Consider the following 12,872-nt stretch of genomic DNA (forward strand, 5'->3'; position numbering starts at 1 on the left):
AATTATACTTTCGAATTATGATATGAAACATGTAACAATAAATGTTACATAATTTTATTTTGGTGACAAAGATTATATATTCAAGGCACCAGCTTTTCATCTCCATCTTGTTACACCATTAACTTTGCCTATGATTCATCTCTGTCTTGTTTCCATACCATCTTTGGTCGTGTTGTGATGAATGTAAACATAGCAGAAGGTCTCCTACTCTATTACGAAAATATTTAGTTTAGGTGCTAAGTCGCAACAAAATGAAATCTCATAAAAACACATTCTTCCTTCCTTCTTATATTTTGTTTGCTTACTTTATTTGACCTCCCCCCATGAACCATGGACCTTGCCGTTGGTGGGGAGGCTTGCGTGCCTCAGCGATACAGATGGCCGTACCGTAGGTGCAACCACAACGGAGGGGTATCTGTTGAGAGGCCAGACAAACATGTGGTTCCTGAAGAGGGGCAGCAGCCTTTTCAGTAGTTGCAGGGGCAACAGTCTGCATGATTGACTGATCTGGCCTTGTAACATTAACCAAAACGGCCTTGCTGTGCTGGTACTGCGAACGGCTGAAAGCAAGGGGAAACTACAGCCGTAATTTTTCCCGAGGACATGCAGCTCTACTGTATGATTAAATGATGATGGCGTCCTCTTGGGTAAAATATTCCGGAGGTAAAATAGTCCCCCATTCGGATCTCCGGGCGGGGACTACTCAGGAGGACGTCGTTATCAGGAGAAAGAAAACTGGCGTTCTACGGATCGGAGCGTGGAATGTCAGATCCCTTAATCGGGCAGGTAGGTTAGAAAATTTAAAAAGGGAGATGGATAGGTTAACGTTAGATATAGTGGGAATTAGTGAAGTTCGGTGGCAGGAGGAACAAGTCTTTTGGTCAGGTGATTACAGGGTTATAAATACAAAATCAAATAGGGGTAATGCAGGAGTAGGTTTAATAATGAATAAAAAAATAGGAGTGCGGGTAAGCTACTACAAACAGCATAGTGAACGCATTATTGTTGCCAAGATAGACACAAAGCCCACGTCTACTACAGTAGTACAAGTTTATATGCCAACTAGCTCTGCAGATGATGAAGAAATAGATGAAATGTATGACGAGATAAAAGAAATTATTCAGGTAGTGAAGGGAGACGAAAATTTAATAGTCATGGGTGACTGGAATTCGTCAGTAGGAAAAGGGAGAGAAGGAAACATAGTAGGTGAATATGGATTGGGGGGAAGGAATGAAAGAGGAAGCCGCCTTGTAGAATTTTGCACACAGCATAACTTAATCATAGCTAACACTTGGTTCAAGAATCATGAAAGGAGGCTGTATACATGGAAGAAGCCTGGAGATACTGACAGGTTTCAGCTAGATTATATAATGGTAAGACAGAGATTTAGGAACCAGCTTTTAAATTGTAAGACATTTCCTGGGGCAGATGTAGATTCTGACCACAATCTATTGGTTATGAACTGCAGATTGAAACTGAAGAAACTGCAAAAAGGTGGGAATTTAAGGAGATGGGACCTGGATAAACTGAAAGAACCAGAGGTTGTAGAGAGTTTCAGGGAGAGCATTAGGGAACAATTGTTACGAATGGGGGAAAGAAACACAGTAGAAGAAGAATGGGTAACTCTGAGGGATGAAGTAGTGAAGGCAGCAGAGGATCAAGTAGGTAAAAAGACGCGGGCTAATAGAAATCCTTGGGTAACAGAAGAAATATTGAATTTAATTGATGAAAGGAGAAAATATAAAAATGCAGTAAATGAAGCAGGCGAAAAGGAATACAAACGTCTCAAAAATGAAATCGACAGGAAGTGCAAAATGGCTAAGCAGGGATGGCTAGAGGACAAATGTAAGGATGTAGAGGCTTGTCTCACTAGGGGTAAGATATATACTGCCTACAGGAAAATTAAAGAGACCTTTGGAGAGAAGAGAACCACTTGTATGAATATCAAGAGCTCAGATGGCAACCCAGTTCTAAGCAAAGAAGGGAAAGCAGAAAGGTGGAAGGAGTATATAGAGGGTTTATACAAGGGCGATGTACTTGAGGACAATATTATGGAAATGGAAGAGGATGTAGATGAAGATGAAATGGGAGATAAGATACTGCGTGAAGAGTTTGACAGAGCACTGAAAGACCTGAGTCAAAACAAGGCCCCGGGAGTAGACAACATTCCATTAGAACTACTGATGGCCTCGGGAGAGCCAGTCATGACAAAACTCTACCATCTGGTGAGCACGATGTATGAGACAGGCGAAATACCCTCAGACTTCAAGAAGAATATAATAATTCCAATCCCAAAGAAAGCAGGTGTTGACAGATGTGAAAATTACCGAACAATCAGTTTAATAAGTCACAGCTGCAAAATACTAACGCGAATTCTTTACAGACGAATGGAAAAACTGGTAGAAGCCGACCTCGGGGAAGATCAGTTTGGATTCCGTAGAAATGTTGGAACACGTGAGGCAATACTGACCTTACGACTTATCTTGGAAGAAAGATTAAGAAAAGGCAAACCTACGTTTCTAGCATTTGTAGACTTAGAGAAAGCTTTTGACAATGTTGACTGGAATACTCTCTTTCAAATTCTGAAGGTGGCAGGGGTAAAATACAGGGAGCGAAAGGCTATTTACAATTTGTACAGAAACCAGATGGCAGTTATAAGAGTCGAGGGGCATGAAAGGGAAGCAGTGGTTGGGAAAGGAGTGAGACAGGGTTGTAGCCTCTCCCCGATGTTATTCAATCTGTATATTGAGCAAGCAGTAAAGGAAACAAAAGAAAAATTCGGAGTAGGTATTAAAATTCATGGAGAAGAAGTAAAAACTTTGAGGTTCGCCGATGACATTGTAATTCTGTCAGAGACAGCAAAGGACTTGGAAGAGCAGTTGAACGGAATGGACAGTGTCTTGAAAGGAGGATATAAGATGAACATCAACAAAAGCAAAACGAGGATAATGGAACGTAGTCAAATTAAGTCAGGTGATGCTGAGGGAATTAGATTAGGAAATGAGACACTTAAAGTAGTAAAGGAGTTTTGCTATTTAGGGAGTAAAATAACCGATGATGGTCGAAGTAGAGAGGATATAAAATGTAGACTGGCAATGGCAAGGAAAGCGTTTCTCAAGAAGAGAAATTTGTTAACATCGAATATAGATTTAGGTGTCAGGAAGTCGTTTCTGAAAGTATTTGTATGGAGTGTAGCCATGTATGGAAGTGAGACATGGACGATAACTAGTTTGGACAAGAAGAGAATAGAAGCTTTCGAAATGTGGTGCTACAGAAGAATGCTGAAGATAAGGTGGGTAGATCACGTAACTAATGAGGAGGTATTGAATAGGATTGGGGAGAAGAGAAGTTTGTGGCACAACTTGACTAGAAGAAGGGATCGGTTGGTAGGACATGTTCTGAGGCATCGAGGGATCACAATTTTAGCATTGGAGGGCAGCGTGGAGGGTAAAAATCGTAGAGGGAGACCAAGAGATCAATACACTAAGCAGATTCAGAAGGATGTAGGTTGCAGTAGGTACTGGGAGATGAAGAAGCTTGCACAGGATAGAGTAGCATGGAGAGCTGCATCAAACCAGTCTCAGGACTGAAGACCACAACAACAACAACTTTATTTGACTTTTGGCTGTGCTGTGTGTGTTCTTACATAACGTAATATTATTAGATTTTGGGGTTATCTAATGTTGACTGTAGGACGTATTACACGGGCAAACAAAGTTAACACTCAGCGCGGTGGCTCATGGGAGCGACCGTAAAGGCATTTCCCATTTACCGTCGCTCCCATCACCCATCGCGCCGAATGGAAACTTTGTTTGCGCGAGTAATACAGTCTATAAACGTTTTAGAGTGCCTTGGCACCATAGTTCCAGCTGTTAAATATTGCAAATTCGTCGAAAGTTCATTTTGTACCTAACCTCCACTATGTCTAGTTGAAATTCAACATTAAGCTGCTAATAAAATCAACTACATTTGCTGTTGTAGCACGTTGTGCATTACCTACACCCTATAAAATTACGGTCGCTAAGTTGAAATATTACCGAAAAACATGTGGAAACCTCAAGTCATGACAGTTCGTTCTATGAACCACTAATAACATGTCCTCAGAATTATATGACAAAGCCATCTATCTGTTTTAGAAATGAAAACACTATTGTAACACTTGAAAAGCATCATAGAACAACTTAGTTGTGGAAAAATGTAATTTGAGTGTGCACTGTGTCCCACACCAAGTGTAAGCTTGAATAATGGAATTAATTACATTCTTCAAGTCGCTGGCAGTAATTCACATTTCCTACTTGTTTGTGTGATTGCGTACTTAGTATCGTATCTTATCCGACTTGTGTTTAAACATTTTGATGAGATTATATTTTGTGTTTAAATGATTATTTATATACAGGGTGAGTCACTAACTATTGCCACCAAGAATAGCTCCGAAAGTATGATAGGAGATGAAAAGTTTGTGGGACAAATGTTGCATGGGACAATGGGGCCCATAATATGACGTTGATTTTTTATTACTAGGTGGGGTCGCGTCAGAGATATGAAGGTCAACTTTTTTTTAATGGGCTGGTATAGTTTGGTACTTATTTTGTGATAGCGGCTATCGAGACAAATCCAGTGATGTGTAACAGTAAGTTCTTTAAAGGTCAACGAAGGTCAAAAACGCGACATGAACGTCCATTTACAGAAGGTGTTCGAAGTGATGACCACTGGTATTAATGCAGTGCTGCAATCTTCTTGTCATGGATTGAGTGGTATTCCTTATCACTTCGGCACTTATCGAAGCACATGCTCTGACAATTCTCTCTCGTATCTCGTGCAAATTTTAAATATTTGCCGAATACGGCGTATCCATCTGACGTGCCATTGGCATGTAAACACCATTCGACGGTTTCGCAATATAATACTAATAGGAACGGTAAGGCTAGTATTCCCGAATCAAGCGAATGTGAATTATGTATTCCTTCGAAGAAGACGTCGATATGCTTCTCATTTACAGAGAATGCCAACGAAATTCTCTGAGAGCTAGAGACCTATACGCTGAAAGACAGCCTCAACGTACTCACCCTACACGTCGTACATTTAAACATCTGTATGATAAATTGAGAACAACGCATCGAAAACATATCCGGCAAAGGAAAGTTACTAACGAATTGAAACCACGGTGAAAATACGATAAAGTTTTGCACAGGTGTGTTGGGCAGTGTCTCTAGTATGCCCGTCGATCGCGTTCCGTCGTTCTTTTTAGTTCTGAGCACACAGGGAGCACATAAAGATACCTAGAACAATAGTGTCTCCCACCTAGTACGAGGGCCTCGTGAGAAATTTCGCCTGAAACTATGCAGACAACATTACATAACTGTCGTTCGCATTCTTCTTCAAGACAATTCTCAGCCGCATTCTGCAGGGGCAATGAAGATACTTTTGAATCGTTTTCAGTTGGAAATGTTTGATTACGAACAATACAGTCCGTAATTGTCTACCTCTGAGTTTCATCTTTGCTCACATGAACCGCTGGCTATGAAGACAACATTTTGGCACAGACAACGAGCTGTAGGCCAGCGTAGAGAATTGGCGGAAAGCACTGACGGCTGCCTTCAATAACGAGGGTATTGGAAGGGTGGTACAACGCTACGACAAACGTCTAAGTCGGATCGGCGACTATGGAGATTAGTAGCTGGAAGTTGTAGCTAACTGTTGCAAATAAAACAGTTTTGATTTTCACTGTGGTTTCCATTTCGCGACCTATCGTTCCTTAATTTATGAATAGCCCTGGTATCATCCTTACCATATCAGTCTCCACCAAAAATTAACTGGTACGGACTGCATGCGTCGCAATGAATTCTGCCGACGGGCTCAACTTCAGATTCAGAGCGATGACACATTTATTAATCTGATTTTATTTACTGATGAGGCTACGTTCATGAACCATGCAAATGTTAATTTGCATAACATGCATTACTGGGCAACTGAAAATGCATGTTGGCTGCGGAAAGTTGCACACTGAAAACCGTGGTCGGTGAATGTATGATGTGGGATTCTGGAGGACAGAATTATAGGCCCCTATTTCATCGAAGGAAACCTTAATGGTAGGAAGTAAACCACATTCCTGCAAGAAACATTAGGTCTGTTATTGGAAGAAATACTTTTCATAACAAGGAACAGAGTATGGTATCAACACGATGGGTGTCCGGCACATTTTTCGCTGATGGCTAGAAATAAGTTGCTGAGGCAATTCCCAGATCGATAGATTCGACACTGAGGAGATGTGTCGTGGCCGGCTCATTCGCCAGACTTGACGCCTCTGGATTTTTTTCCTGTGGGGATTCGTAAAAGACATTGTTTATAAATAAAGACGTTCCAACTGCACTTGAAGATATGCAAGAGAGCAATGTCAGAGCATGTGCTTCGATAATTGCCGGTGTGATAAGGAATACCACACAATTCATGATAAGAAGATTGCAGCGCTGCATTGATACCAGTGGTCATCACGTCGAACACTTTCTGTAAACGGAAGTTCATGCCACCTTTGTGACCTTCGCTGACATTCAAAGACCTTACTGTTACACATCATTGGATTCGTCTCGATAGCCGCTATCAGAAAATAAGTTCCAAACTATAGCATCCCATTAAAAAAAAAAAAAGTTGATTTCATATCTCTGACGCAACCCCACCTAGCAACAAAAATTATTGTGGCCCCACTGTCCCATGCAACATTTGTCCCACAAATTTTCAGCTCCTATCATACTTTCGGAGTTATTCTTGGCGGCAATAGTTAGCGACTCACCCTGTATTTACTAGCTTTTTACCCATGGCTTCGCCCATGTGTGTGTATTAGAGTGCTGCAACGCTCAGTGTTTGACCGGTCACGGCTCGCCTGTTGACGGGGGGACCGAGCCGCTCGTGTCCGGCCCCATACGACTCGGCTCGGTCACGTACTCGCCCCATGTCTGTTGTCCGGATTCCGGACACGCGGATAACCGAGCATGACCGGGCACCGCTGACGTCTCACCTCACCTCGCCTCGTCCCGGCTCGCTGCACTGTACTTTACTGTACAAATCCAACGCCTCTCTCTCTCTCTCTGTCTCTCTCTCTCTCTCTCGCTCACACACACACACACACACACACACACACACACACAGTGTATTTATCTCTCTCTCTCTCTCTCTTTTTTAATACAAAAGTAACATTTCCAAGAACGGGTACGTGAGACAGCTAAATTCATAAAGCATCAGGAAAGTAAAATGATATTTCAATACAATCGCGGATTGAAGACGAGTCTCATTTCCAAACAAAAGATATATTTTTCCTTTCATTTATAGGAAACATTAAATAAGTGCTTTCCCTGTAATCTAGAAGACAACCATCTTCATAAAGAAAGCATACAAATAACATTAAACATTTACAGACGTAAGTAACTTGTCACACTTTTCAAATGTTTGCAACATAAACAAAATTACAGTTATTGTTGATCAGCAGTAAATCACTAACGCGTTCCGGATTTAATTGGCTGCGGCAGTTTGTTAGTAACATGCCGGCTCTACTAAAGCATCTTTCACTAGGTGCGCTTGTTGCTGGGATACATAAAATACGTCTTGCATCTGCAGCCAAATCTGGCAGATCTGTTTCATGTCTGCTCCACCACTTTAAGATGTCATCATCATCTCCGGAGTGCATTAAAATGTACAGATCTACTTCATCTGCTGCGGATAATTTGTTGTTCCTCCATTCCTTGAAACGATCTCTCTTTCTGGGTGGTGATGACACAGTACTTGAAGGATCTATGATAATAAACAAAAGAGACAAGTAATACAGAACTGATATGGAAATCGTCGAAACGTTCCCGTAAGAGACCGAAGACCTCGCTTTTTGGTCTCTCCCCTAAACAACCCGACCCCGTTCCCATATAATGAAATATTATACGAGTCACAACATTCCCGTTTCTCTATAATACACTTTCCACTAACTATGCAAAAACGATTATGTTAATGATTGCATGTTGTACCTGCGTACGTAGCACACATGTCGCACATTGCTAAGAATTTCTTGCTTTTCACTTATTTCAAGCATATTAAGATCACGGAAGGACGGCCAAAGAAACGATCTTTGTGAGGTTTCCTGCAACTGTGTTTCTTTAAATGAGTGGTTCGCGACTGAAAAACAATAAAGTGGAGCAGTTTATGCACGATACGTACCCAGCAGACCCACTGTTTTCATCTACAACCAACAGAAATGTACTCCATACTTGGCTTTTTAGACCTTCCCGTTTCTTTAACGTGTAAACATTGGTTTCAATCTTATGTCTTGCTACACTGGCTTCCTCGCGCTGCTTGATTACAGAGAGAGAGAGACCACAAATGAGAAGCCCGTACTGGCTGCAGTGTCTCACGGATAATAACACGTGTAATGTGTTTGAAGTTACGTGCTCCGTATTCGGTCACGGCTTCTATGCTCGGTCACCACAACTAGTGCGGGTAGCCTATCTAGTTAGGGTGTGCTCGCCCCACCTCGTATTTTGTGCTCGCTTCGGTCATGCAGGACTCTAGTGTGTATGTCACATATACTGCACACATTTTCTCCCTCCCCTCTCTTTGTCCATATCCTCTTTCCCTATCTCTCTTCTCTCCAACTGAAATGCATTCTGATACCGCATGCACAATATGCTGGTCGTGCAGGGCAGCCAAGGTACAGGTGTTTCCAAACAAAAAAAAAAAATGGTTCAAACGGCTCTGAGCACTATGGGACTTAACATCTATGCTCATCAGTCCCCTAGAACTTAGAACTACTTAAACCTAACTAACCTAAGGACAGCACACAACACCCAGCCATCACGAGGCAGAGAAAATCCCTGACCCCGCCGGGAATCGAACCCGGGAACCCGGGCTTGGGAAGCGAGAACGCTACCACACGACCACGAGATGCGGGCGTTTCCAAACATTTTCACCCCAACCCTCTCTCCTACCGAACAGACCGACCAGAGAGATCGAGTTAATACTGCATTGTCATCCAGTTCTGAGCTACATTTATAATTTCAAGTCCATATCACTTCAGAAAGTTTGTTTCAAATCAGTTGCAAAATTTGTATCAAACATACAAACAGACGGGAAAGGTACCTACTAACAACGTATTACAAATTATATACAGTATTTCCACATCTGCCTCATCATCAACTTATACCCCCTGTTAATTTTCTCCTCTCTCTCTCTCTCTCTCTCTCTCTTTCCAGCTCTATAAATATTGAACTGCCTTATCATTAAATTTCATTTCACATGTGTGCACCGACATGTTCAAAACATCGTAAATAGATGGCCTTTCTCATTAGTGAAAAACACACAAACACACACACACACACACACACACACACACACACACACACACACACACACACACACGCTCTCACACACACACACACACACACACACACACACACACACACACACACAGGCACACATACACACAGACACACACACGCTGCTCTGTATTTAATCTCTCTCTGTTTTCACATGTCAAATACTGTAGTCCTTACATATGTCCAGCCATTTGCTATGTGGCCTAAGGATACAGATCTTCGGGGTTAGAGTGGGAGGTGTCCGTAACACGCCCAACTAGGCTGCGAAGACTCCTAAGAGACACTCTGCTAGTGTTATATCAAATCTAATCCCGCCCCCCACCCTTCTTTCTCTCTATCTCTCTCTCTTTCTGAATCTCTCTCTCCTTCGTAATGTTTACTTGCCTACAATGGTTCATGAGCTATTTAAAACGATAGATTTTAAAATGGAATTGAGATTCTGTATATGAGAACAATTAATTCCGCAAGAGGATTTAATTGTACATTACATTCAAGGTATAAGTGTCATAGTGTGTAGGTCATAGTGTGTATGTTAGTATTGTGCTAATAAACTATCATTTTAATTGCATCAGGTAAGGACTAGTAAAATTCTCTCTATTAAAAAGATAAAAAGATCTTCTAAACAGAAAATGGTTTATTTAAAAAAATTAGTATAAGTTATTTGATGATTTCCTCTTAATGCGTGTAAAAAATTATGTTAGTCTAAAGTAAATGTTCTTCCTAATGACTGCGTACTTGTCTAATAATTACATCAGTGTCTGCATCGGTATCATCTTCTCCTCCCACCCTAAGATCGATAGCTGTGAAGAAAAAACAAATCATGTGATAACGCATTTTCCAGTCACAATCTTGATTGTAAAAACAGGGAACCCTTCTAAATTCCAATAAAAATGATCTTACCTTCAATGTTTCTCCTCTCACAACAACGTATATCATCCTCCTCTATCTCCTCCACCTCCACGTCTCCTCTTTCTCCTTCATTGCCTCAATCGTAAGATTGATAACTGTAAAGAATGAACAAATCATGAGATAACGCATTTCCCTACATATGAGAGGGGAACAGAAGCTTTCAAATTGTGGTATTCCAGAATAATAGTGATTAATGAGGTACGTCAGGCAACTAATGAAGGGGTACAATATCGACATGCAGATAAAAGAGAATTATGGAAAAATGTAACTAAATGAAAAGGTAGGTTTATAGGACACATCCAGAGACTATAAGGAACAGTAAATTTGTTAATGGAATGAAGTGTGGAGGGTAATAAACTGTAGATAGAGGCCAAGGCCTGAATACAGTAGCAGGCACAAATGGACGAAGGTTCCAGTAATCGTACAGAGATGAGGAGATGTGTCCGAATAAACTAGCGTGGAAAGCTGCACCAAACCTGTCGTTGAACTGAAGACGGGAATAACGACAAACCTAGACCCTATAAACAACAGCAATAATTGAAATAACGTAGCGTCTACTGTTGTTAATGAAGAAACCTAAGAACAAATACTTAAACAGTTATCAAGATTACTGTAGCATTTTACTCATAGTAATATTATAAAGTTTCCATCTGCAAACACCATTAAGGAAGAAGCAGTTCTTGTTAAGGCCTGGCAGTGCATTTCCTTCTCTTCGTCTAGAGAGAGATGAGTATTTAAAGTGTAAAGTTGTTCGCAAGATTTTGTTATCAACTGTGGTAATACACTAGTCCATAGAATTACTAACTACGGTTGCCACAAGCTTGATTTAGAACTTGTAATCTACATTTACGTTTGTTCGTTCGTGGAGAAGGTAATAAAAAGATAACCTCTCTCCACAAAAATTGCAAGGATAATAATTAAAACAGGATAGAGTGTTGTGGAGAGCTGCATCAACACAGTCTTCCAACTGAAGACAACAAAGTTTATAACAGACTGCGAACTTTTTCATAAATTTCAGTGAAGAAGAACTTACCATCAAACTCAAACATGTCCCTTTGCTCAGTGGTAATGCACTTACACTGTCAGTCAGAAGGGAACTGCTTACAAGCAGCAAATTATTCGTGTTATTACCCACCACAAGCACCATCACCATCAAAGAGCATAACAACTTCTTCGAAACTGAACACAGTTTTCACTGTAAAGCAGTGCAAATAAGCACTTTTGGCTAAAGATGATAAGTGTTTCATACTAGATGACAAAATGAGCAATGTTGTGTGAGGTTATTGCTGTGTGCGCAACAACTGATTTACCTTAGCGGAGATCCCTACTGCCTTCTCATTTGACTCCACAACCCTGGATTCAAATTACGTTCCAGATCTCTCCACCTCAGAAAATCTGAGATGGTACTGGTAATCGAACTCAGACCATTCCACACCAAAGGCAGTGACGCTAACTACTCAGTTACGGAGGTGGCCGTTTTTATTGAGTTGGTGTGAAAATTATCAAAACATCCAGACATTGCACAAAGAGCTCCAGAGATAATAAGTTCACCAAAGTGCAGTGTTGCTGATAAAAGACTAAGGAGGAAGCATGTACCTTATGTTGCGACATGAAAAGCTTACAAAGAGTATCACGAAAAGAAAGATGCACTAGAAAGATCTACTGCAATTACTACTAATAGCGTGTTTGAGAAAAAAAATTGTTCTTTTGCATAGTAATGGTGGTCACCTACGCAGAAAACAATGCCTCGCAACAGTCAGTGCAGCCCAGCAACAGTCTTCTAAATTTAAGAGGCGTAGCATGGTCACCCTGACAGTTTTTGTTTGGATGTTGAGCGAGACAGAGTGTTTGCTGAAGAAAAGCCATAATCCAGTTCACATTTCATTGCCTGTTTCACTGTCTCTGCTAACAGACTTGATTACATGGTATAAAGGCAAGCCCTGCTTTGTATCACAAACTTGTGGTAATAATTCTAGTCACCATGACTGACAGTAATGGCTGTCATCCTGTAAACTAACTTTCATTGCCCCAATGGTGTCCATTTTTGTACATTTTTTAGGTTTCAAATGATTGAAAATATATAAGGTAGATGGTAAAAGCTAAATGGACTGAAGAAGAACTGAAAAAGCAAAACATGCTACTCCTAACGATCGATAAAAAGTCCACTGAAAATTTTTGAAATACCTCGTAGCACACTGCATATCCGATTAAACAGTGAAAATAATTCATACCCAAGCTTAGGAAGGAAATACGCTCACCATCTTAAAACACCTGAAGCTACAGCTTCTTTTAAGATGCAGTTCAGACCGGTTTCTTAACCGCTAGAGGGATTGGGGCAGTTATTCCGAAGGAGAAGAGGATAGAGCAAGATAAAATAGATATGGTTAAAGAAAACAATGTATGTATGAAGGCAGAACACAGAGGCAATTAAGATCAATATGATGAGGAAGACGATGGAAAGTTGAAGAAGAATCACGAAAGAAAATTATAGCAGAAACATGACACAGAGCGGCATCATAAATTTTTGGTAAACCAATAGACAGCACACGTGAAGCACTTTAGGGCTTCTGTTTGATCCGATAGCGAAAGTGTGGATGAACGGCAATTCGTAAG

Source organism: Schistocerca cancellata, chromosome 4, assembly GCF_023864275.1.
Source record: "Schistocerca cancellata isolate TAMUIC-IGC-003103 chromosome 4, iqSchCanc2.1, whole genome shotgun sequence".
NCBI classification, from domain to species: Eukaryota; Metazoa; Arthropoda; class Insecta; order Orthoptera; family Acrididae; genus Schistocerca; species Schistocerca cancellata.